Source organism: Pseudopipra pipra, chromosome 10, assembly GCF_036250125.1.
Source record: "Pseudopipra pipra isolate bDixPip1 chromosome 10, bDixPip1.hap1, whole genome shotgun sequence".
Lineage (NCBI taxonomy): Eukaryota > Metazoa > Chordata > Aves > Passeriformes > Pipridae > Pseudopipra > Pseudopipra pipra.
The window spans coordinates 18,621,732-18,646,582 of record NC_087558.1 but is presented as its reverse complement, the minus strand read 5'-3'; the positions used below and the strand labels follow the sequence as shown (position 1 = coordinate 18,646,582).

The window sequence follows — 24,851 nt, the reverse complement described above, 5'->3', positions numbered from 1 at the left end:
AAGATTTTATTAATCACAAATAGATTAGAAGTAAAACTTGTGTTAACATCAATGTCAAATTCTGAACGTCAGCTAAGCTAGGATTAAATTTCAGAAGTTTGATATATGGCAGATAACAACTTCATCTAAATCACATGTTCCATAAAGCACTGCAATAGTTTCTGGTTTTTGTCAAAGGAACTATCTATCTGCTGGATCAAAGCTATTCTTACCATTGTCATAATTATTAATCGGGTATTAGAAATTATTAATTAGGTATTATTCCTAAAATCCTGATTTTACTTGAACTTGACATCATACTGCCTCAGAGAATTATACATTAAAGTTTGGTAAAAAATTTTTGCACCTCAGAAAGTGACTTAAAAATCATTCTAAATGAGATTTTCTTAATAGATCAATTTCTGGTATTGATGTCATTCATACTGGGGTTTTTAGGGCATATCACCTAAGTGCCTACATATGGACTTTTGATTCCCTGTATAATCATTGTTTAGAAATATGCTTCTGCATAGGTGCTCTGGTTCATTCCTTGGAGAATGTTAACTACGTAAGGAGTTTTCCTGCAACAGAAATCATGTATGTTAGAGGTTTAAAGTTCATCAGTGTGAAAACGTCATATTGTGGCCAGAATGGCCTCAAATGCTCTGAACAGCAGGCTCCCATAATTTTGTTGGGGATATGTTTCCACAGGTTAATTTACCATGGGATTGGCAGTTTTGTCTGAGGTTTAATGGTAATTCACTTTCTTTATTCTGTCAGATTACACTTGGCAGTGAAGGTTTGTTCATTTATGTCTTCAACGGGCTCCAGGGAAAGTGTCCTGTGAGGGTCAGCACAAGTGGTAAGTGGTGGAGACTTAAAAAATCTGTCTGTAACAAACCACATGCTCACATATGCCTATTTTTTTATACATAGGTAGACATTCATACAGTATAGGTGTCCATATCATAGTTAACAAAGTTAACCTTAAGCATCTATTTCACACCCAGGCCAGCTTTGGGACTACTTTTTTTTTTCTGATCACTTTTTAGATCATTCAGTACACAATCTACGCTGTGTGACAATCATATAAAACTGTGTCAGACTCAGCCAGTGACTTTAATTGTGTCACAAATGTAATGTGACATGAGCAATGCACCCTGGTGTTCCAAGGAATAACACAATGTGTCACAGTGGCAATGTGTAAATTAGGCTTCTCCGAGTGCCATTGTTATGGAAACTATGGCCTTCAAATGAAGCTGTTGCACAGGGGTGCAGGAATCTGAGCTCAGGAGTGAGCCCTGGCCTGGGATTTGGTTATGCCTGCACTGAATTCTTTTCTGTGATCTGTAAATAATTTAACAAGGCTTCTAGCTATCCCAGATAGACTTTAGAAGATTGCAATCAAATGGCTATTCTGAAGACACTTAAATGTACTGAAAATTTACAAGACTGCAGATACCTTTTTTCCTAACTGAGAAGGTGTACTTCATGTACCAGACAGGGGTCTGGTTCCATGCTTTCAGAATTTAGCAGTTTTCCTTTTTCTTACTCCCCACATCTATAAGTATACCTGTGCATATAAGGATTTCAACTACTGTGTGTGTATCACATATTTTACTTTGGATTCAAATTTCTATAAATCAGATGTTCCTCAATTTTCCTAAGACTTGAATAGTTATTAATTTAACATTTTTAAAGAAACAGTATTTGGATGTGATATCATAGAATATTTAAATTTCACCCATCTCTAACTATATTTTAAAACTTCAATCTCTGTGATAATTGCAGACTGACTCCAGTCAGGAAATTTTTTGTTTTATTTTGATATGTGCTTGGTGTGCTTGGTTAGCAAAGGTAACAAACTTCTACTGTCTATAGTTGATAATTAAATGATATTCAGTGGACTGTGATCTTTGTATGAGACAGTCATTTCGGTCTGGGGAGCACTGTACTCATAGAGCTTGGCTAAATATTATTGCAATTCAGGTTCATTAATTTTTCTAATTAATCTGATTGATTAAAAGTAGTTGTGAAGCCCAGTTGGAAAATCAGAACAACAAAGTTATTGAAAAATCAGCTGACTGTGGAAAAAGATCCAGAAAAATGCTACTCTGAAAGAGAAGAACAAAAAAAGTGCCCTGCCCACAGTCACAAACCTGGAGTTATTCAAATGTTTAGTCTCTGCTGCCTGGAGCTAAACCATCCTTAATGGTCTTAGTTCCAGCTCACTTATTTAAGTCAATTAGATAATGTCATTTTTCTGGTCTGGTTTTCCATTGTTTTGCTTTTGAAAGTCAAGTACATTTCAATTGTTTAGCATATTGTAGGTGAGAGCTGAAGTGACCAGTTTAACATAAAATTCAGAAAGAGGCCCCAGCCCAGCACTCTTGGCTCAAACCAGTGAGAATATTCAGGGGCTACCAGCCAACTACATAAAGCTCTAAGAGTTTCAAAGGCCTTTCCTTGCACGTACTATGCACATGGGAAGGGTGCTAAAGACTCAACACCCACACTTACCTGTGTTGGTGCCTGACTTTGTACTAATTATAGGTTGATCCTGTGGACTGAATGCCCATTAGTAACTGGAGTGCATTGGTGCATTCCTGAACCACAACTCTGGTTTAATCTGTAAGGAATCCAGTTTGTGCACTCCCAAAGAGTAAACCACAGAGTGGCAAAAGGACATAATTGGAAGCTTCTTTTTAAAGAGCACTCCTATTCCAAACTAAACTATCAAGGCAGACTTATCCACTGTCTCCTTTCAGGTCAGTCTGATTCATAAGCTTTCCATTCTCCAGGTCATTATGTCATGGTCATCAATATTTTCTATTAACTACTACCACACATGTCTTTTTTATGGCTGCATCACTGTAGTGGGATAGAGTAGCCCTTTTGTGCATTGGAGTTTCCATCTGAGTCATACATTTGGAGTGTCTGTTTTCTTTCTTTACCATTTCCAATTAATGGGCTTCTTTTATATTTTTGTCATGAACCCCTGTGCACTTCTGTGCTGGAGAGATTAATAATTGCAGCTTAGCTGCTAATAAATATTATATATTATATTTGTTTTCACAATGAATTAAAGTGCCCTCAAACTCCACACAAGCCAGGGTTCTGGGCTTGATTTCTGAGCCCTGTGTTTGTGCATTCTAGACAGGATGGGCAAGTCACAAACTCTGGATCTGTATGCAAGCTAGTCTGGACTTCACTGTGAATGTCTGAGCCCACTGAAGATAGAAATATATCAAAAGTCTATCTGTGTCCCACCATCACAATTAAACTCTCCAGAATGTGTTGAAGTGGTGATTATTGAGTTTCTCAGACGTGTTGAAAGAACTCAAAATTACCCCTTACACCAGAGGTTTTCATTTAATTAATACTATCAAATAGGCTGCAGTGTCCTATTTCAGAATAATCAGATTTCAATTATACTGCAGTCAGAGCCCCACAAGACCACATAACATCCCTATTTCTGCAGATTACACTAAGCTACGATGATATTTTGAATATTTTAATTTGTCTTTTTTGTGTGGTTTTTATGTCAGAGATGCAAGTTAGATTTATTTTTTTTTCCAATAAGGCAACTTTTTAAACTAATTATTTAGATAGTAGCCAGGTCTGAAATATGCTAAAAGGTTTCTATAACCTTCATTTCAGCAATTTACACTTACTGCTAATGTCAGTCTGTTCTGTCAAGCAAATCATCCAGCTTTGAAGTGGCCTTGTTGGTGCCACGATACTTTTTTTCATCAGAAAGGAGATTCCACAACAGCAAGACACAGAACTCAGGGAGATTATCTGATTACAATAAATTAAAAAAATATTAATCATTAACCTATTGTAGAAAACGTTAATGATATATTTGGGCTTCCTTGGTATGGTTTGCATTGATATAACACAGAGGAAAAATGTAATTTTAGGAGTGATCTCATGCTAGCAAAACTCGTGGACTCTGAGAAAAGCAGGGTCACACAACATATCAGATACAGGAATGTCTGTGGTCAGGCTGTGTCAGGGTGGTTGTGAACAATGACGTGGCTTCAGAGTGGCCACAGCAGTTACTTCATATGCATTCTCGAGTATCAAGATATTTTGTTTAAATAGGTCGTATATACTCCATCAAACACCCATCTACTAAAGTAAATATTTGATTAATTTTGCTTTGTAGTTTCCATTGGAATTGAACCTGTTTCATATCTTGTTTTTTGTAATGCTTAGGGTAATTTCAGAATTTTAATGAGAACAAGAATAGATGGAAGATTAATGGGATTTTAAGTATAAAAAAAAAATAAGGAAAGGGAAGTTTAATGATTTCTCTGCATCTAACCTTTTCCATTGGTGGCACACACAGACATCAGTCAGTATCTACCTCTCTTCTCTGACAGGACTCTGAGGCTGAGTACTGAACCATCTGAAATTCCTGAAAGGTTTTCTATGGTCTTCCAAAAACTTTGAAGGAGATTTTTCTCTGGGTATCTGATTTCCTTTTCTTCTCTAGCCAGGGTTTCAGGGTTTAACATTGAGAATTATTTATGTAATAAGAGCAGCAGGGCTATTAATACTGTAAATACAATGTACATAAGATAGCACTATAGCTGATCTTTCATTGTTATGGATAAAAAACAAGACTCATATTTGAGGGAGTCATCATTAGTTTATGACATCATAGTAATGTCATAGGAACAAGAATAAAAGATGAATTTAATTTGGTGATCTTAATTGGTCTCAAACAAGCTTTGCAAAGTGATATGAATGGCTCAGATTGTAACAACTGTTAGTAGATATGGAAGATAAAGATTAATTAAAAAACATTAAAAGCTATTGACAAATGAAAATTTTAGTAACACAGATGTTGCATACAAATAATACTTGTAGAATATAATTCTATTGTTTCACAATTCAGGCATAAGCAGGGAATTCAGTTCCATTATAATACACAAGTGTGAAATGTGACAGCTAAAATTGCTTCCATGACCCACATCCAAGAGAGGACATGGGTGTGAATGTTCAGAAAGTGATTCTTATGAATGATTTTGTTTTACTAGGTCTGCCTGATATGCTCCCTTATTTCATAAATACTATATCTCTCTTATTTGCTGTTTTTCAAATATATTTCTTTTTGTCTTTTTCTGACAATTGTTGTCTGTAGAATACAGTGATAAGTGCATAGAGAAAATGTAATGGCAGATTGTAATGACAACCATACACACTGTAGGGTGGTAAACAGTCTAGACAAAAGCCAAAAAAAAAAAGTAAAGAAAAAAAAGAAAGAAGGACATTGTTTTATACATCATATAGAAGAAAAACAGGTCTCAGTAACCAAGGCCTTAGTTCAGCCATCATACACTTGAAGAGCACATTTTACCCTCTTTAGCTCACATACAAAGAGTTTTTCTGCTGGCTATGAATCTTTCAACTTGAGGAAGACAGAGGAGAAATAAATAACCACAGAAATATTTGGAAGGTTTGTGGTTGCTGCACAAGTACAGCACGATTGTGCAGAGCAAAAGAACACTGACAGCCATGAGTTTGACTCTGCTCACCCACATAGCCTTCTTGCTTGAGAAATTCCTTTCCTCCTCACCCCTATAACTCCATCAGTGGAAAATCAGATCACTAGCTGCTGCATGAAGATTAAAATCTCAAAACATGCTGTCATGTAAGTTGAAATTCATCAGCAGAAGGGAAAGAACAAAGAGTTGAAATGGCAAAGAGACTACTACATCCATCCCACCAGGACTAGGTGAATAGTTTTTCATGAATAATTTACTCACGGATTGTCAGTAGGTTTTTTGTTCAGAAATAATGTCTGAATAAATTCCAGTTTTCTGTGATCCATATGCTGTTTGAGAGTAGGCTCTGTATATCTTTTTGCAAACACTATTCTGAACCTCTGCTGGTTCATGAGCATTTCTTGTGACTTCCGGTATTGCAGTTTGCCATCATTTTAAGAAATTTGCATAACATAGTTTCTGTTACATTAAGCAATTAGAAAATATCTGTCTGGGTTTCAATAAGTAACCACAATTACACATTATCGTTAACTAGCATAATTATCTACTAATTGGTAATGTCTACCTACTAATCTACTAAATATCCTACTAATCTACCTCCTAACCTACTGAGACCTATGAAGACCTACTAGTAATTATTAATCACGTTCCCAAGGACTGCAGGACAGACACCTTAAGGTACGTATTTTTCAGGGCATGTTATTGGTAGTACTGGGACACTAACATAAATGTGATAAGGTATTTCAGTTAATTAGTCATGCCAGACTGGTCATCTACATTCTGTCCTGACTTCTGAACCTTCTTTACTGGGAGAAGCAGCAGGCTTGGTCCAGGCTTCTTTCTGTCTCCCCTGTGACAGTTTCAGCACAAATGTGGGGGCTGTGCCCCTTTCACTCATTTGATCTGACCCAGAGATAATTTCATCATTACTGCTATGCTGTAAGAGAGAGAAAAACATCAGCTATGTGGGTTACACCAGGTTTCACATGTCTGCAATCCCACCTGCCCAGAAACTGCCAGCCTTTCTTCCCCACTACTCTCCCCAGTATCATCCCAGTACCGCCACCACCAATATCATGCCCTAGTACTTTCCCTTATTACCACACCCTGGTATCACCCATGAATCCATTGCACTCTTCAGCCCCAACATCTTCAACCTCTTTCTGGTCTCCAAAGCCTTCAGCAATCATTGCTTCAGGCAAGAGGACCTGGTGCCATGTCTATCCTCCCTGCCCATCTTATTGCATCTCTTTCAACCAAAGTAATTTTAGTTAAATTCAAGGTCATCTCCACACAGATCCCATCCTCAGGATTTTGCAGACACTGCAAGAATGTGCTAACCTAAATATTTACCATCACAGGTTCCCAGTGACTATCCCACAACCTCTCCCTCAACCCAGTATCTTTCCAGCTCCCAGATGATCGATCCCATGGCATCAAACAGTCATCTCCTCCCACCTCTCATCTGAAGGGCTCTGTGAAGAAAGGCAAGCATTACCTCATTCTAATAAGGAAAGTGTGATTCATATTTTCTCTATATTTAATCTAGTCAGCTCACTCACAAGGTGACATAACTAATGAATATATAGATTTGTATTCCTACATGGTTCTTTGTTCTGAGGGAAAAATAACCTCTATTCAGTGTAACAGTATGCAAATACCTTGCTCGTGGGTGCCTACCTATCACCTTACCTGTGAAGCAGGAAACATGAGAATTTTCTCAAGACTTTCTCAGCTACAGAAAGACTGGGAAACACTGCTAGTAGTATTTCCAGGCATACACTTGGCAATTGTACTTATGCCAGTCCCAGTTAAAAGAATTTGAAAGGATGGATGCTTTAGAAGAGGTATAACTTGCCTCCTTTGCTCTGAATTGTGAATGAAAATGCGTGGTGGGGTAGCTTTGGGCTAGTCATGTCTCTTCCTATGCTTAAGTGACCTCAGCAGTATGGCCGAGCTGAGAGAGAGAAAATAAAAAAGCATATGTTGCACAGAAAAAGGCAGTGTTTGAATAAAACCCTCACCTTAGTGCTTATTATAATCCCCCTCATGAGTCTGATTTGCTTTTGTTACTTTGACACAACTGAATCAGTCATTAAAATACTTTTAGAGAGAAACATCCAAACAGCAAAAATGTGGAGGAAAAGTGTTTTAACAAAAAAAGTCTGTCCTGTAGGATTCATTCAACTCACAGCAAAGAACTGAAACCTTATGACAAACCTCAGGGAATACGGGATATATATTCCCCCACTGATGTCATCCACATTTTTTTTTCCTCCTTTTTCTTTTGGCAGCCTTGCTCTCTTCACCTTAAAAAGAAGCTCATGAAATTAAATGCCTCTATGGAAAGTCCACATCTGGGTCACAGTTTAAAGGCTGTTGTCTCTGTGCTGTTAAGATGATACCTTGTCAGCCACATGAATGAGTAGACACATGTGCAAGCAACCGGGCACATTCAGGCAAGACATACCTGTCAGCCTCTGAGTCTTTGCAGTGATTTATTTGAATTTAGGGTTCACTCCTGCTTTTTGTGCAGATTTCAAAGGAAATTGCAAGCATACATATTCATCATCCTCTATTAATGGACATACAGAATCAGGAACTAAATAAGAAATGAGGTTTATTCAGAATTACAAAACAAATGGAATAATCTGATAAATATATTGATTTTTAATAAATCACGTTTCATGAAGTTTGCACTTTAATAAACTGAAGTACTTTTATTTTGTTATCCCTTAGAGGCACATTTTTGATCCAAAGAAAACTTGCTTTAGAGTAAAATATGCCAATATTTAGATCACTTTTATTTTCCCTTCAGATAGATCAAAAATGAATTGTATGACTGTGTTAGCTCTAGGTTGTCCCTGGGGGTACGATAGTCATATTTAAAGTTCTTTTGTCTGAGTAAGGAATGTATGTTTCAAGTTCCTCTGAAGATTCTTCATGCAGTAGTTGATCAGGTTCAAAGGACAAAATGGGAATGGCATTGTTGCCTTTACTGCTGAGCACTCCTTGAAGTACTACAGTTATGGTAATTACCATCTGCCTGACCTACTCATGTGGCCTTAACTGTAGGACCTAAACATCTCACAATTTCAGATTTATTCATCCTCACAACACCTAATAGAACATAATTTTCATGTTCTTACAGTTGAGAAGGTGAAATATTTTTGGGGAAAAAAAGTTATAAATGACCAAATAACTTTTAATACTGGAGTGGAAACTCTTGCACTGTTGTCCAGATCAAGAGAAACATTTAAATGCCCAGCTGGCTTTGGTTTTAATTTAAAGTAAGATACTGAAATGGGTTAAGAGCTGTTTACAGCAATATTCATTTTGCATTAAGAGATATGACTTACAGGAATAAAACTCTTCTTAGTGAAACATAATAAAGTAGGAGCAGTATTTTATATATTATTATGTGTCCAGATTTTATATATTTCAAGCTTAGATGAAGGAAGGCAGGCAAAAGGTAATAGTGTAGAGTGGGGCCCACTGCAGTTTACCTATCAGTGTTCTGCCTCTTCTTCCTCTGTGTTGGATAGGGAAAGGATAGCTTTACAGACAGGGTCAAGAAATGAAGACAGCACATATAGAACTTCCATTTGTAAATGTCAGCTCTGCTTCTCCATACATCACTGAACATAAAGCAGTTCAAAGACTCCCTTTAACTTACACATCATGTTTCAAACGTCATTCTCATTTGCTTGCATTGCAGCCTCGTGTGCTCAAAGCACACAACAAGCAGCCAGTGAGCTCTCCCTGTCTCCACAGTCTTTGCACACTTGTGCATTTTTGTAAATGTATAAATATGCATTTTTCATGAAGTTGTAATCAGTTGAAATCATTAACAGTGAATATTAGTGCATCTCTTCTTATTTCCTTTTTCTTCCAGGCATTACGATTATCATTGGAGTCTTTAGTTTCACATTACCTTTCATCCTGAGAGAGCGTTTTGTATGTACACAGAGGAGCTTAAGTACAGCCACTTCAAAGTGCAAAGGAAGCATTAAGTTGTAGAAAGGGCATTTGAGGAGATAGCATTGAGATTCTGGCCCACCAAATTTGCATCTTCGGTGCCCACACAGGGAAAAGGGGTTTCGTATTTAAAGCTTACTCTTGCAGAAGTACTGTGTGTGGAGGGTTCTATGGGTTGCATAAGCAACACCGTTGTGAAGTCTGGTTTCCTCAGATGTGTGTTTCTGGTGTCTAGGGAAGTGAGCCCAGAACAAAGCTTTTCATAGACTGAAGGAGTCACAGCATTTCTCTGCTTTGCATCTGTCATCTAGCAATCCATGAAATTGTGCTGTACGTTATTAGGGGCTCTAACAGGGTTTCTGTCCATTTTTCTGAATTTCCTATTTTAAATCCCCCCAATCTACTTGTCAAGTTGTTTGAGAAGTTACTTGAAACTGCTTCAAAATTTGCAATGACTGGACAGGGAAACTGACCCTTGCACAGAGACAAGGATTGCACAATTTTCAGGGAAACAGTTTCAAAGTACACGTAAATAGCATGTCAGAGGCTCTGTGACCTTCCTGCTCATCATGGCATTAGGGTGGAAGCACTGGCCAAGGGGACATAAGTCCTCTGGCCACGGTTTTCTTCACGGAGGTTCTGCAACTTCCCCTTTCCCCAACATTATCATAAAGAGGAGTCCTTGCTCCTGCTCCTAAATCTAGTGTTAGAGGAAATTAGTGGAAGTCTGTTTATTCTTCTCCTATTTTGTTGTAAATGACAGGGAGCTCAATAACATCCGTTCTGCTTTAATTTGACACTTTTCTTCCCCTCTACAACCACAGAAGGTAAAAGAAGTTTAATTCAATAGTGTAAAGATTCTGTAAAGAATTTATGATTGTGAAAGTTTCTTCAGAGATATCTTTGAAACCTTGTGCATTTTTACTATTTTAATCCCATTCCATTTGGTGGTGTTTATGCAAGTAATCAGAAGTCTAATAAAAATGTGATGTAAAGTAGGAAACAGCATAGAAAACCAAGCAGTATACAAAATTATAGAGTGGTGAATTCCCACTTAGTTCACAGGGTTTTGAATCAAGTCTTTATGGTAGATAATAAATAATTTGATTAATCTCTATTCCAATAAATAGAAGAATTTCCACTCAGTAGCATTGAGTGGAGAGTGCACTCAGTGAAGAGTGCCCCTTCAATAGAATAGATTTTATCTTACCAAAACTCCAGTTGTCTCTAAACAATTCCATAAACAATGCAGATATAAATCTGTATGAAAACAAGCAACAGATGCAACCAGAATCACATTTCAATGTTCAGCTTTTCTTGATTAAAAACTACTTTATACTCACAATGTATTACATAGAGCATCCATGTTATCTGATTATTTTTAAAAGAATGCTCATGCAATGTTATATTTTGGCAATACAAAAACCTTCATAAATTCATAATGAAAAGAAGCAAACATTATTTATCTTTAAAATCTGGGCACTAAATTTAAATTTCCTCCTGGAAATTTTAATTAGCAATTTGAAAAATGCTAAGGCAAAGTATCTGCTCCCAGTTGTCTGTTTAGGTTAAATTAAATTATTTCTGAAAGTAATATAATTAGAATCCTTTTAGCTCTTAATCAATATCTTATTTACATTTATTTTCCTCATAGTACTTGATTAGTTCTTTTGAAAAGGGTGGGGTAGCTTATTTTCTGTTTGTTACATACTCAGATGTATCTGTGCTTTCACTGATAAACAAACCTCTTGCAGTGCAGCAAGAGTGTAGAAATCATAAAGTGATATGGGTTTTTTTAGGTGGGCAACTGGAATTCTATCATGTCTCAACACGAATTACATTAATAAGTTTTCAGCTGATTTAACTTCCTACATGAAAATATCTTTCACTGGAGAATACACAGAAGTTATACATTACACAAAGGGCCTGATTCACCTAGTTTCACTTAAACTTCTGCAAAATGAAGGGAATAGAGACGGTAAAACTTGTCATTCTTATTTAGTTACACTTTGCACTCTGACAGACACAAAGTAAAGCCCTAAACCTGGACTGAGCCAAGCCCTACACCTATTAGACCTCCACTGATATTAAGGACTCCACATAACTACCCCCCAACAATCACACTTGATGACTCATCTTACAACACAGAATGACATATTCCTGATATATAAATAACATGTTGGAATGGAAACTGTATCAGCAATGGTCAAATAGGCAACCATTCTCTTCTGTCTGTGCTTTATTTCTGAAGATTTTGGTTGATCTATTGTCTGTGACACCATGGCACCTTTTACATCAGCCATAGACTGTGTTCTACAAAATGCTGTGAACTCTAGTTTCAGTTAGATTTGGATCACAGTAGCACATGGTTAATTTTGACTGATGGAAGGACAGAGAGATATATTATATAATACCATCTACTTCAGCAAGTTTTTCCAGTTGTTCTAGCTAATCAGTGTTTCTCTGCAAAGTTGGATTCTGCACAGTTCTTTGGGGCTGTTGTATCTCAGGGACAGGAGCTGTGGTGTCAGTGACACAGATCTCTGACCATCTCTGTGCACCTTTTTAACCCAGCCCATGAGATTCCAAAGTCACAGGAGTTCAGCAGGTGACTGCAGCCAAATAGCCAGCTCTCCATATTTGATGTGAGGAGCTGTGCCCAGCATGAACGCTCTTGGAGCAGGAGGAAGGCAGTGTCTTCCCAGCAGTGTGAGCTGAAAGCATCAGAAGTGGGGGAAGGTCAGGCGAGATGCCTCAGGTTTTATGCAAAGCGCTTAAGGTTTGACAGGTCTGTTAAGATCTCTATTTTGGCAGACACATTGTGTTTATATCTGAGGTTTGATATATTTATGCATACAGTGTGTGTATGCCTAAGCAATGAAAATTAGTCAGTCCAGTCACCAAAACTGAAACCCAAACAGAAATTAAAGTGTTTCATTTACTTTTTTTCTCTCCTGGGCCAGAACTGAAGTACAAACATCCTAGAGTCAACTAAAGAAAATGTTTTTCTGAGACCTTTGCACCTATTTTGTATAGCCTGAACTTATTTTGCAGAACCAAGAAAGTAATTCATCTATTTCAGATAAATATCCAAGCTGAAACTGTCAACCCTGAGTGCTCATAATTATGTAGTTGAATCAGTATTTAGCAGTGATGTGAGTAACTTGATTTTTTTCAGTATTTATAAAGGTGTACGTGTAGTGTTGAAAATTATGGCAAGTGCAAGCTCTCTAGCACCTGTTTTATATCTTCCCTTTCCCCACATATCAGACACAGGTTTCTATAGCCTAAAGTGACTTTCTAAACAACACTTCAGACCTCAAACTTTAGGTTATGGTTTGAAAAAGTTCTAAAAGTAGCAAAAATTCTTTAGTTTGTACAAAGGGAGGAATCCAAAATGAAGCAAATTTTGGGGCAGAGTGTACCCTCAGCAGTCTCTCCCCACAGAACTGGGAGGCAAGGCACAGAAGGACATACTGCCACCCAGAGAGACGTCAGCCAGCTGGAGAAACGGGCTGATATCTGGAACCTCACAAACTTCAACAAAGGGAAGTCTTAAGTTCTGCACCTGGTAAGGAGCATTCCCAAGACCCAGATAGTGTTTGGGGCCTGACTGGAAAGCAGCTTTGCAGAAAAGGCCTCAGGGGTCCTGGTGGACCAGGAGACAGAAATTTGACCTTGATGTAAAGAAAGCTAATGTAACCTGGACTGCAATAGAAGGAGTGTTGCCAGGGCATTGAAGGAGGTGGTTCATCCCCTCTGCTCAACAATGGTGAGATCATACCACGCCACACCATATGTGTCCAGTACTGAGCTCCCCAGTACACGAGAGATATGGACATACTGGAGAGATTTTGAGGATGGGCCACAAAGATGATGGAGGGACTGAGTGCCTCTCCTGTGAGGAAAAGCTGAGAGAGTTGGGACTGTTTAGTCTAGAGGAGAAAAGGGTTTGGGGGGATCTTATCTGATCATATAAGTATCTGGAGGGAGAGTGTAAAGAATATGGTGCCCAGTGATGAGAAGCAATGGGCAAAAAATGAAGCACAGGAGGTTCCAGCTTGAACCTCTTTCTTATGGTGAGAGGGACCAAGGGTGACTGGCACAGGCTGACCACAGAGGTTGTGGAGTCTCCATTCTTACAGGTACTCAAAAGACATCTAGACATGGTCCTGGGCCACTGGCTCTTGGCCCAGGATGGCTGCACAGGAGCAAAATGGCTTTTTTCACTGGATCCCACAACTAACTGCTTTTATTTGTACACTTCTAACTCATCCTGAGGTCCATTCTAGTAGAAACAAAATGGAATGTTCCTAGTCTGAATCTTATTGAGGTCAGAATTTCTTTCACGTAAGAAGCAAAAAATAGTTTATCTAAGTCTAAACTAAATTTTGCAGTGAATTAGTTAAAACGCATTAGACTTCTCTGCAGATAAACCATTTTAGTAACATTTTAAATGAACATAAGTAGTTTAATGTTGCTTTGGGAGCAAAGTAAGCTAAATCAAATTAAAGCAGCTTTAATTCTAGATAAGCCATAGAGTTGTATGCAATTTAAGGTAACCAAATTTAAAAGTATTTTTTTCAGTTATTGAGCAACAACTCTTCCAGCATCTCTGTGTGAATAAATTTTCAACAGCCTCTTTATTTGACTTCTATTTCTGGTGCTGCTTTTCTCAGCATGTACCTAAGCAATCTGATTTTGGCTTACTTTTTGACCAGTCGATATTTCTGGTGGCTCTTTGGAAGGATTTTTTGGAAGGCCTTCCAGAAAAATAATAGTGGTCATTAGAGGTCTTCTCTGCTAGTCAAAGAAGGTTCTCTCCTTTGTCTTCAACAATTCATGGCCCTTGGGAGAGCAAGAGAATTGCAATCCATTGGAAAATGGCATCTATTATGCTTAGATGCAAGATATTTCAGCATTTCTCATTCAGTACTTTTAGAAACCAGCATTTTTAAAAGAGGTCTAAGAAACATGAAATGTTCTTGGCAAGTTTGAAAGAGCAGCTCCGCATAGGAAATGATTCTCTGGTAGTGTGTGGTGCATAGATATTGTATTGCAATGCAGATTTCAAAATGCAATTGTACTTCACAGAACATCAGTTTCAAAAGTGTGGAAAACAATGACATACATGGATTTTGGAGGAAATCTCCTGCCAACTCCTTCCAATTTCTTCAGGCCATCTTATTTCTAATCACTTTCCACAGCACCATCATATGGTATCCTGGTCATGCAGGAGAGAAAAACCAACCAGAGTCTATAAGTGTTCTGATATGTGGAGGGACAAGACCTCACAGACAGAATAAATGCACAGGCACACACATACACCAGAGAGAAACTACAGAACAAATGACATAGAAATACAATGGTAAATGTCTGGGAAATATCCATTATTTCTTCACAGGGCCTGACAAATGCTGAGAATATCTGAAATCAGATAAAGTACAAAAACCTCAAAAAGGTCTAATTTTAACTTCATTTATCTCTATTTTTACCAAAAGTACAGTATAATTATATTAGTTGAAACTGTTCTCTTTACAAAGGGTAGGAAATGATGACTTAAAACCTCATATTAAGCTATTAGTAGGTCTTCATGTGTACTTAAAAGTTAATGTTACTGTCAACAGAAAATTAATTAATTTGATAAATAATCATGTTATGGTTTCAAATAAAAAAACTGTGTCAGGACTAGGACAGCCATTTAATTTGCCAGTCACACTAAGGCATTATTCTAAGTTAATTAAAATGTTTTCTTTTTTTTTCTAATGCTTTTCATTTGCATTCTGACCATTTCCTGATGTTTCAATTAGTTTTTTTTCACAGACGGTTTATAATGAGCATCAAGTTAAGATCAAGGCTTACTAAAATTCGTGACACTGTTACTCAACCAACCCTCAAGCCCTGTTTGACTTCATAATATTTAAGATGACATAATATTTCAGATGATTTGATGTGTGTAAACAGATACCCAATTCAGCTACTGTTTCATATGTACTTAATGAATGTAATGGCATTTATGGAAATAGTCAGATTTTTTTCAATTTTCTGCTCCAACTGAAATTGTGCCCAAACTGGAATATTTTGGAAATCATACTGACTTTGATGAAGTTTTGATAACATTATTTCTGAACTCTAGAATAGACTTGGAAGATGAGAGTAAAAGGTGAAAAACCTGAGTTTCTTGAGCTAAACATGGACATTTTTCCAAAGTCCCAAAAGAATTTTGTTGCCTTCTAGGATCAAGAGGAAGGAACCAGGCTCCTGACAGGAGGAGAAGAGAGAATCCAGGATGAGGGCCTGGAAGGAGTCTGCAAGGCTGGACTGTGGATCCTCCTGACAAGGAGAATGAATGACTGTTATTCACAGTGGGAATTAGGTAGGTGGTGTTTTTGAATATTCAGGCACATTCTTTCATCTTAAAATGTCTAAATACTTCTAATAAATCTCAGTCTGCAAGACTGAAACAGACATATTACAGAAAGAAAGAATTAAGATGTCTTAAGATAAAGGTAGGAAGCCTGAACCTAGTTTGATAAAACAAAGGTAATTGATGGTTCAGAGGGGTCAGACTGATCAAGTCAAAATTGCTGAGGGACATATTTTAAATACAGGTTTAATTAAATGATTTGGAGAGAGGACTTTGAAATTTAGGGAAACTAGAGATGGAGATCTTGCAGCAATGGAAGAAGGGAGATATGACAGCATAGATGCCTCAGCAGAAAAATAACAGATTAAGCACAGCCTGGAGAAGCAACATGGATATGTAAGCAAAGGAACAGGAAAAGGTAATTCCTAGCTCATAACCATGGAAATAAGAATAAACTGAAAGAACAGGATATAGAAACCTGAATACTTGGCTTTTTTTGCTTGTGCGCTTAAGGAAGGGCTGTGAAGACTCAACCATTTTCCCACCCATTTGCAACTCCAGGAAAAAAGATTAAATGTGAATATTTTTCTTAAAATGCACTTTCCTTTGTACATAAGTAAGAGCTAGCCAGGTACCCTCTCATTTAACAACCAAATTCAGGACTCCCCTGGTATGAATTAGTACGCCATGTTCAGTTCAAATGCCAACAAACAAGGATCTGATTTTCTAAAATGGAAAGTGCAAAACGTTTCAGAATAAACATTTTATCCTATGACTTAGCAAGAGTCATATGTTTGCCACAGTGCTGCCAAAGTACAGAGAAATTGCAAATGATTTAGGTAATTTCAAATTACTTCTGGGGCAAGCACCCAATCTGAGAGATCTGAAAATTGAGCTGTTTAAAAAGAAAGCTTCCAAACACAGTTATTTCATTTCAGCAAGCTGTACCAGTAGCATGCCAACCTGAGATCTAATCTAGCAGCAGCTTTTGGTCTAATACAGTAACTGTAGCTCATATGTTTAAAAACATTTTGTCTAGTTAATCTGGGTAACTGTGCTAACAGCACAGGAAGGCCTACCTGTGAGATTTAAAAGATTGCAGGCAGCTATTTGACTATATAATTGTCACTGTGCCTGAACTGAGGTGACAAATGGATTCTACATTTAACCAGCAAAAGAGTTTACATGGATTGCATCAGAAAACAGCCCCCACCATCACCTCGAAGTTAACAGGACATCAAATTTTGGCACAGAGTTTTAAAAGTTTCTTGGTCATCTCAGTGAATTCTCTCAGATCGAAGAAAGTATCAAGGGAAGTAACATATTTCTGTATTGCTCAAATATTTCATCCTACTTGTTTAGTTTATCAAATGTTAGATCAACCTCTTTTTAAAATAGCTGACCAGTCAGTTGGAACATCTTACAGGCAGTGCTGTGAGAACAGTGATGGACAGCTGGGTGAGCTCAGTCTGCTCTGTAACTCAGGCATGATGAGCACAGGTGTATGTATGCACACAGTTCATCCTAGCAAAAAGTAGTGCAATCATTCCATTATGGCTTCAATTCCTGACCTGAGCTGTTGTCAGTGTCTCAGCACTAACACACCAGGAGATCTGGTACCTGACACAAAGAATATGCAAAGTGCCATAATATCCCTTCTTCTCTCATTCTTCTGCTACTGTAAAATTGTCATCCAATAAGGTTTTAAAAAGAGTAAATTATTGTTAATCTTTCAGATATCTTTTTCTTGGTTCCTTTTTTTAATTACTATTTTATCCACAAAAGAAATTCTCTCCTTAAAAATTATTTCATATAAATAATCCAATGTCAGACCACTTAGCTTTTCATTTAAAAGGAAGATGAAATAAATTAGTTTGATACTTCATAATATACATTGATCTACTGGACAGGTTTACAATACAATACAATTTAATTTATAGAGTATTTCATAATACTGACATCAACAAAATGACTCACAGTGAATTTTAAACACATCATCATAACACATCCATTGACCAAATTAGAAAAATGTTTTTGCTGTATTTATTTTTTTAGAAAATCTAAACAAAGAAAGATGTGATTTATCCTAAAAAAAGGAACTATAAATGTCAGGATAACGATGAGACAATATCAGTTCATCAATAAATATCTGGAGGCAGCAGTAAACAGGTATGCTAGGTTTTCAGGGAGCTCTGATACAAATGCTCACAGTAAGTGTCATCCTCTACTGTCCCACAGCTTGGGAAAATGTTTTCTTCATTATTTGTGTAAAATAATGAAGATAACTAATTAGATATAACTCTTTGCTTCTTTCTATGGCAAGCAATTTCTACTGAGAACAATTGTGCTGGATTCTGCACCTGGGATGGTACAGTCCTGGATATATTTCCAAACTGGGCGACAAGAGGTTGAAATGCAGCCACGCTAAGAGTTATGTAGGAGTTTTGGTTGATAGTGAGCTCATTATGGGCTCAATTGTCAAGAAACAGAAACAAGAAAATGTACACTTAAATCTGACTCAGAAACTCCTAATTTAAAATGTATAAAATAAGCCAAACAATAACACCAACACATTTTTGATAACATAGTAGCTGTGCAATTTCAAATCTGTAGGTTCAGCCTTGATAATAGGAACAGTCAGTGGCATTACATTCCAAATAATCAATGTTCCTTATGATCAAACCCACAAAAGGTGGAGAATTAGCTTGCTGTAAGAGCACCACAAATGTGAATGCAAAGGGAATAAAGTTATTTATTAATTTCAATGAAAGAATATTTTGTACCAGCTCTACTCTGGTACAAGAATGTACTGAACTTCCTCTGTTTCTCCTGAGATAAGCTGGGGTATCTCTAGGGTTGCTCTTGCTCCTTCTCTTGTCCTAGGTTCTCCATGACTTATGGAGACTTATGGAGACTTATGGAGCCACAGACTTAGAAGTTAATGCACCCTCTCTAATAACCCTGTTCAACCACTGTCCCAGCCTGTTCAGCTTTGCACTATGCAAACTAATCCCAGGTGGGCTGAGAACAGCTTTTACTGTTCAATTACTGCCATCAATAAGAGGGTTTCCCCTTTGGAAAGGTACACAGCCAAAATAGCAGGAGCAAACTTGTACTGTCACACACATATAAACCTGATCATCTCCTTCTTGCCAGCCCCACCCCTGCATTAGATAGCCATACAATTTCTGTAAGAAATATTTATATATGACCAGATCATCAGCTAATGTGAATTTGATTCGGTAAAGCCATTCTGAATATCTTTCTGTATTTTCATTATTTCTTTCACTGAACTGTGCTGAAGTGATTTTTTTCTTAAACGTTGCAACTTCTCCTTTTTCAAGCTTTTCTTCCAAAGTCATTTGATTCTAGGCAGGGGTGAGAGGAGACTTTCAAATGCTGCTCTGCATGTACTAGCTGGTGTTTCTATCTATATTTTAAGAGTCTGCTGATTTCTGGAAATATAAGTTACTCTTCAGATGATCATTTTCCTGGACTCCAATGCAGGCTTCTTGTTAAAATTTTACTGAAAGAGGATAACACTATTTGTTCAGCACAGAAAAGACCAAAAAATAAAAACAAGATGAACTCTCACATTTTTTGATGTCTTAACTAGCACCATAATTTTCCTCTTCTCTGTAACTATAACCATTAGGAAATATATCACAGTCACAGTAAAATAAATATCAGCTTTCAAAAGGCAAGAATTCAACATAGGCAGTTTAAGAATTAAACAGTGTCTGTTCCACCCTTTTTGTAGTGGAATAAATGACCACAGCAGTCGAGAAAGTAGCACTCTACTCTGCAATTAGAAGTGATGGATAAAATGAGAGTAGAACTGCAAAGCTGTCATTTTCAGATATTAAAAAGACAAGCATTTTTCTAAGCTAACTGGAAAAATCATTTGCTCATCTACTTATTCTGCTTAGATGTCAAAAAAAAATAAAAGCTTTATAACATTTAACATTTCAATGATTCTGAAGAAATAGCAAACTTGGGCCCAATTTTCCTCTCATCGGACATGACAAGAATTTTTGTCTTTGAACTCAGAGTAAGTGGACTCAGATCCTTGGTTTTAAAGGAAATTAATATTTGAGAAGCTGATAATATAAATTTAGAATATGATGTTATGGTTATGGTGGCATAAATTTGGAGTTAACACTTTTTAGTCATACTAAATTGGGACAGATTTGTTTCTTTTCATCTTGTACTTTCTTCCAGTTTATGAACTTTCTGAACAGTTACAGGTCTGTGAGGCAGACATCCAAACTCCAGGAATAAACCACATTAAGATGCCCACAAAAAAAGAGCCAGGGTCAACTTTCCATTCCCCCATTAAACCCCTGTTAGGCTTACAGTTCCCTAGGGCCAAAGGGAGGAACTTCCCTCAAGACTGTGACCTTTGTAGTAAGTCAGGACAGTTTTGATGTTTTCCTTGAAAGCAGGGAGTTTCCCTAGTTGTGTACAAATGTTTCAGATATAGGGTCACTGCTAAGCAGCAATGCAGGAACAAAAAACCCAGTTCCAAAATTCACATCTTTTGAGAAGAATTGGTCAGTGGCAGCTCACCTGCTACAGCACATAAACCAAACAGCTTTTCTGTTAAACAACTGTGTAAGTGTGATAGTCATAGAGGGGTCAGAAAAGGTGGAAGCTCTGGGCTGGTTTCGCAGCTCCTGGAAGCTCCGTGGTTATACTGGAGTCGATGGATCAATGTGGTTTTCTCCATGAGAAGGCTTGGCCATCCAAGGCATTAAAATGTGTCCCAGGACTTGTTCTACCAAAGCCATTTAGCAGTTCTGCCAGCACAGGACAAACTGTACCATGTTCTGCGGAACTTATTAGGTGCAGGAGAGTCCCCAGACTGCCACACAACTGATTATTGTTCACATCATAAATAGTGGCCAGTGCAGCAGTGCAATGAAAGGTGATAGTTTTTGTCCCAGAGGGACCCCATGCCAGGCTGGCAGATGACTGTTGTGCTACTCTATTTGCCAGTACTGCTCCTTGCCTGGGACATCACCTCTGAATGTGTGTTGAACAGAATGCTAATGAATATGGCCCTGTCACTGTGCACTCTCAAATTCCTGAAAAATAATGATATTAAAAACTATTGTCCATATCTAAATACTGCTCTATTTTTCCTGTAAAGGGCATTAAGTAGTTTTCAGTACTAAAGAAAAAGCTGGGAGCCAGTTGTAATCCTGACAGTATTGTCCCAAATTGTGAGTTATGACCCTGCCAGTCATGATGCTGCCCAACCACATGCAGCCACTATCACTGCATCACCACAGCTCTGCAGTAGCATATTCCTCAGCCAGATTAATTTTATACCATATTTGAGGACATTTTTTCCCCAAGAGCAAACCTAATGTTCCTACCTGCCCTTTAATCACTTCTGGTTCATAGCAATCTGTGTCAGAGAACATTATAACAATAATATGTAACTCTAGGGAACACTGATATTACATAAACTGCAGCATAATACTTAACATATTAAATTCAATTTCTCAATTTAGCTATTCTCTGTCTGTTTTACTTGGCTTTAAACTAAACAAATTTCCAGTGCCAAATGCAGCAGTTGGAACTGACCACCTACAGCACAAGATTAAGGAAATGAAAAAATGCTGTGTATTTGTTCTGAAGCTAAAACCTCCTTCTCTTCAGCAAAGGAACTTCATTGATTATAAACCACACTGCTTTAAATTAAATAAAATGGAAGTATAATGAGCTATTGTGGAGTGAGGTATAGTTTATGTAAAGTTTTTCAATCTCATAAACTCCAAGGGAGGTCACTCTTCTACTAAAAGAATTTCCCAAGTTTCTCTATGAAGAAACATTTGTCTGTAAACCTGGCAACTTTATTATAAAAGACAGTACAAGTAGTGGAAGGGAGAGAAGTTGCTTTTGGTTCATTTGAGGCCCTTCTTCTTATTTACCCTGTCTGTAAATAACATCTTCCTGAGAGTGTCACGTCTTTTAGGGCTCTATGGAGCAAATCTCTGCTTTGCCACTGCAGTCAGACCTCCAGAGGCTTCAGCCTGACCAAGCATGTGGAACACAGGAGCCACATCCTTCAGCCTCACAGTGTCAGAACTTTGCCAGCATCTCTCTAACTGCTGTAGCATGAAGCTACAGTAGGAGTTATGGAGGAACACAGCTTTCTCTGTTTGCCCAGACACAGAAGGTGACCTACACCTCCTGAGTTATTCTGACTCCAGTGAGTGTGCTCAACAGGGGATGAACAGCAGCAGATGAGAGAAAACAGACAGACTCCAGAGGTAGGGTGGCCCTGATGCCTGTTTCTGACAAGAGAAAGTACATGCTTATTTCTGAGTCTCACTAGCTCACACTATTTTTAATGTTTATCCAGCCACCTAAAACAAGGAAAAATTAAGGTGTAAATTCATTCAGAAATGTAATAGTGGAGTCATTATGATGCTTTCTCAAGGACAGGTACAGTTGGTTGGAGGATGTAATTGTCTAGTTAACAATATCTTTCTTAACCTAAGTTCTATTAAAGTCAAAGAAAATAATTTCATTACAGTTTGTGTGCTGGAGAAGAGCAATAATATATAATATTAGAGGTGCTACTCTATGAGCTCTCTTCCATTCTGTCTAATTTAAACCTGATATTTAAAAAATCATTCAGTATATATTTCAGTCTGTCCTGTATGTCCACTGAAGGAGCATGACTGAAGATTCTCCACAATGTCCCACTCCCATGTAAGGGAAATAAGTTCAATTTTGCCATTTATTTTAAAGCTTGACTTGCATACTTATATTACTGCATACTTGTGTGAAATCCAAGAAGTCTGTTCAAGTTACAAGTCAGCTCAGAGAGAAGCAGAAGCACAGAAGAAAAATATAGTATATGTTCAGTGCCTGCTGAGTATGGAATCATCAGGTCACTTGAAAATATATAAAATTAATCTCAGACAGAATATTGGAATTTTACTCAAATTATAACCATTTTGAATAAATAATTTCCAAACCAATTTAAATGGTGGTCTTCATACAGCTCCCATCTTCTCTGTCATTCTTGATGAAGTCGTAGTATATTGGATAGCTGCTACTAAGCCTGTTCTTCTTTTCACAGCACCAGCTGCATGCATAGTAGTCATGAGATATCACCAGGAGTAAAGGGAGTTCTGTAAAATTAGGGAAAAGAAGAGATTCTACGGTAAAAAGTCCATAAAGCACCAGCACATCCTGGTTTACCATGTCCCTATTCAAGGTAAGCAAGTAAAATGTTGAATGACTCTCATGATCGAAAGCATCAAGATTTGTGACTCATTTCAGAGGAAGTAAATAGCAACAGACCATTTAAGAGATCTCAGAAGGACACCACACTATGTTGTAGATCTACAATTATGTCAAGAAAGACAGAGAGAATTTTTAAAATAAAGAAAGACCAAAAGACTGAGAGCAGACATCACTAGAAAGGCCATGGGGGTGAGTTATGTATTAAGCTTTCTCAAAAGCCAGCCAAGAATTACTATACAGCCCAATGTGGAAAGTTTTTTTAATATCCTTCTCTATAATGATAGAGAAAATGAAATTCTAGTAATTTTATAGTTAACACATTCCCAAACTCTTAGTTTTATTCACAGAGATGGTTCCTCTCAATATATTTTACTAAGCTCCACTCCAGCAGATTGGTAATTGTGGCTTCAGTCCAACAAAGCACACATAGAGGTGAACCTGTGAGTAGTTGAATAGATTTTAGTGAGGTATAGATATGTTTAGGGTATTCATACACTGAACTGCTTTACTGGACTGTGGTTTAGATGAACACCATCTCTATATCACTCCATCAGCCTGTCCAGCAATGCAATGAAGCCAGCAGAAAGTTAATGTGATTGTTAAGTCATTGGAAATAGGGCATGCACAAGTCTAGGAAATCATCTTGTGGAAGCACTTGTCTGAAATTAGTTCTTGCTTTTTCAAATTAGCTCATTTTTCTGAATAAGAGAGCTGACTATTCTGTCCAAAAATGGTGAAATTAAATAAAATTAACATTCTCAGTGATTAATCAAAAGAATAGGTGGCACCAGATTGCAGCATAAGAGCACATTTTAAAGAAAAAAGGCTGTTCAAAAAACAAATGCAAAAGATATATGTGTTTGGTTAACAACAAAAAATAGTACTATTCATGTATTTTTTTAGTTCTGAATAATATCCTGCTAATTAAAATTAGTGTCAGCTAAATTTCCTGAATAGCATTTTAGCAACAATAAAGAAAACAATCCAAATTTCCTTTAAATACTTTGCTGAACATTAGAAATAATTATCAATTAATTTACTTAAATACCAGGCTTCTGCTACCATAGTCAATGAGGCTTGTACTACACTGCAAATTAGATTGCAAAACCCTAGTACGATCAGAAGGCAGGGGCCTATACTGAAAAATCATGAAATGGTGCTGAGCTCAACAGGCAAAATTATCCCCAAGGATTTGTGCAGCATTGGACCAGTACCCTGGATGGGCAGCCAGAGGCAGGTGCTGACAGAACACTGCAGGACACAGAGCATTGCAGTTGTCTGACCAGGCTTGAGCCTCTTCCCAGTGAACAAGATCAAGAAGTGAGCATTGACAAAGCTGCCTGGGTAATTCAGGAGATTAGGTCTCATTTCAACATGCCTTAGGTTTTCAAGTCTTAAAAAAAACCCAGGATACTTGGGCTAGAAAACACAGATTTTCTGAAAGAAAGCAAAAGATACATAAAAACTGAGATGGATTTTTTACTTCTCTAAAAAAACATCTCTGTGTGCACCTGTGGTCTTAAGCAACTTTAAGATACAGGTTATTTCATTTAAATTTTTCTCTTTCTTCTTCTACCTTTGAGAACATGGTTCAGAGGCTGCTGAAATCAATGAAAGCCTTTCTCTGTATCAGTGATTTTGAACATCATTTGTGGAAAACCATCATGCAGTTGGCAGACAGACATCTGAGCACAAGCACTACACTTTATTTGCACTCTGTACTTGAGTCAGGAGACTATTTGAGA

General features: G+C 37.4%; 1 long non-coding RNA gene across 1 annotated transcript; it reads left to right on the top strand.

Annotated features, from left to right (window-relative positions):
• Positions 1-679: 679 nt before the first annotated feature.
• Positions 680-23,074, top strand: LOC135419305 (uncharacterized). Its single transcript, XR_010432919.1, has 3 exons — positions 680-841; positions 15,711-15,849; positions 22,940-23,074. It is a non-coding gene; the product is annotated as an uncharacterized LOC135419305 (long non-coding RNA).
• Positions 23,075-24,851: the final 1,777 nt, after the last annotated feature.